Here is a 3,249-nt window from a genome sequence, read left to right as displayed (position 1 = left end):
GGTACTGTGGTTAGTAATGAACAAATTCATAGTGCGGTTGAAGACATTGATGAAAATGATGAGCTTACTTTTGCAAGAAAAGATTGTGAGGGTGTTTTGATTTGAGGAGTAGTTTGATGCATTGTAGGGATATTTGTTGTGATTGTATTAAACTTTAGACTATTTATTTTGTAAAGGTACTTTGATTACATGAAGTCAACCATCAATCATGAACTAAAATTTGTTTTGTAAAGAATTTTTCACCACTTTGGTGAATATCATATTGATGTTAGTTATTTACTTATATCAATTAACTTTGTTCATAAATACTTCTTCATGATTTTGTATCAATATCTAGGTGTATGTCATTGGTACCTATTGATTATTCATCAATGATGTTTTTAGGTTGAGATGGAGGGAAGTATGCTACCACCTTAAACTAGACAACACATACAAGATAAGTTGAAACTAAAAGTCACAAGGAAAAAAAAAGGTCTCTACGAAGGAAGATTTGTAGTGATGAAATACATGACCACCAACTAGAAGAGGTAAGCGTCCAAAGGAAAAAAAATCAAATGTGTCTAACCATGATCAAGATGGTTTCTCACCTAATTCTAATGAGAAGGTAGTTATAGGTAACCCTATTTCAATTCCTGCATTAGACTCACCTGGTGCTCAAACAAAATTAGCACTTTGTAGGCAAGCAATAACTTCTAATGCAAACAGACTTATTAAAGATCAGATAGTTAATGAACTCCCATTAGAAATAACAATTCTACCAAAAAGAACATGAGGCCCTACGAAGATGAAGACAAAAGCCATTGATAAACAATCTAGAATGAACCTTGTTTTCAATGAATATAGACAAGCCATTGGGGATGAATCAGTAGGATTAGCTTCTCTTCTTGGTCTATTAGTGAGAGAGGTTGTACTAATGGATTAAGAGAATTGGAAGAAACTACCTGCGAGGTTGAAAATTGTGTTATGGAAATCTATCCAGGTATAAAGTTACATTTTTTTTCATTTACATAGTTTAAATCAAATGTACATATCATTTTCTCCAATAATAACTATTTTATACTTTAGTCAAGGTACAATGTAGATGAGGATTGTCAAAAAAAAAAAATTTTTTCCCAGAAGATGGGTAGATTATGGAGGGCTGGAAAATCTCGTCTTGTAAAACAAATTCTAGAGGTCCCAACAAATGATGTACTTTTGAATCTAATGCTTGATAATTTGCAATCTGTAGATGACTGGATGGACTTTGTGAGTGAAAAGACTAGTGCAAACTTCATGGTATGAAAATTTATACTTTAAAACGTGTACATTTACATTTTCTTACTATTACTTTAATATAAATATTGGATGTCTTTTATTTGAGTAGTTGAAAAGTGAAAAATACAAAGCTATGAAGAAGAAACAACTCCCACATACATATAGTAGGAAAGGATATGCTCATTTAGCTGAAGATATGGTAAAGATCATTGTTACTATACTTCAATTTTGCTTTAATATTGTGTGTGAGTTCATTTTTTAATCTTATTTTGTAGAAAAAAAAGTAGTTCAGATCCAACTTCAGTCACAAGGATTGCGTTATGGACAAAAACACACAAAAAGAAGGACAAACAACCAGTGAATGCACAAGTTGTTGAGACACTCGTAATGTTCTTTTTCTTAAAAAGTTGTCAATTAAGAATTGACTTTGTTGGGATATTATGCTTATAAAATATGTGAAATTTAGTTGAAAATGATATCATTATATTATACTATATTCTTTTTCTTACAATATTAATAAGAACGACAAATTTTGTTGGGATACTTAACTTATGGAGTTTGTGGACTTTTGTTGAAGAATGACTTGATTGAATTATACTATATATTTTTTTCCCGGGGGGGGTGTATAACAATTGATTTTGTTGGTATAATTAGCTTCCAGCTATGTTTACTTAGTTCAAATCTTGGAAGAGTTTTCCTTGTGAATTTGTTGCTAAAGGATAGGTGAAAATGTGGGATTTGTATTATGTAATTTTGCACACACTTGTTGTTAGGAGCGCATTGAACAAATTGAGGCTGAGACAATAACTTCAACAAATAATATGGTTGATGATGCTTTGAGTAAAGTTCTTGGCCCTGATCGTGGGCATGTAAGAGGACTTGGGTTTGGTGTGACTCGTTCAAAACTATCTATCTTGTCTCAACAAGATAACAAATACAAGATTCTTGAAAAAGAATATTTGCAGATGAAGGAGGAAATGATAGAAATGAAAGCAATGAAAGATGAAATGATAAAAATGAAAGCAATTATGTCATGTTTAATAAAGAAATAGGTAATCTTTTTTCGTTAAGTAACTTATATTTATTTTTTCTATTATTAGTTAACTTTTTTTTTTGTTTCCTATCTCATAGGTTGAACCAAGCGAGGAACTTTCAACTACTGCAAGCATACCTAAGCCAATAAACATCCTTCAATTTTTCCAATATCTTCTCCATCAGTAAATTTATTTGTAGTATGGTTCAGATTATTCTTGATTTCATTATTATCTAATTCTAATATCTCATATTTCTCTTTTCATAGAGTACCGATAAGAATAGTCAAATTAAGTGCAAGTTATTAGATTGGTACGACTTGGGAGAGATTGTTGCAGAAGGACGATGATCTTCTAGCGATCCAACTACTCGTTCATCACATTCCTATTGGTCCACATGCATTAGAATATGGGTTGATGTATCAAAGAAACCCAACACATATTTGTGGAAGCCTACATAAAAAATGACGTGTATTGAAAAAGTTTTGGGGAGTACAGTAGCATGATCATATGATAAAGTGACCATTGGTATGTTATTTTCTAAGTTTATTTATCTATATCTATTAAACATTTTCTATATTTGCTCAATATTCACTATTGTTGGTTTCTACAAAATCATGTATTGATATATATATATATATATACACGGAGGAAAAAAGAACCTATAATGACAGCTCAACTACATGATAATATAATCTTGAACACTTGGTGAATTTTGTATTTTGAGGGCTAACTTATGTTGTTGGTACATTCATTACTTTATCTAGCATGTATTGTTTAAACGACAATTTTATTCGACGATATTATCGAATACTTTATTTTATAATGTTAATAGATTATGAATGAAAGTTTTTAGTATTTATTGTGCTATGAAGTATTTTATGTGTGTAAATTTTAACTAAAATTGAGTACTTGAACTAAAATTTATAAAAACCTAACTAATTCAAAATTTACTTTTGAGAAA

General features: G+C 30.4%; 1 pseudogene; it reads left to right on the top strand.

Moving 5' to 3' along the window:
• The first annotated feature begins 1,119 nt into the window (after nucleotides 1-1,119).
• On the top strand, nucleotides 1,120-2,791 carry LOC150032825 (uncharacterized; annotated as a pseudogene).
• Nucleotides 2,792-3,249: the final 458 nt, after the last annotated feature.

This window comes from Benincasa hispida, chromosome 11 (assembly GCF_027475165.1).
Source record: "Benincasa hispida cultivar pf3 chromosome 11, pf3_genome.v1.1, whole genome shotgun sequence".
NCBI lineage: Eukaryota > Viridiplantae > Streptophyta > Magnoliopsida > Cucurbitales > Cucurbitaceae > Benincasa > Benincasa hispida.
This window is presented reverse-complemented; position numbering and strand designations above follow the sequence as displayed.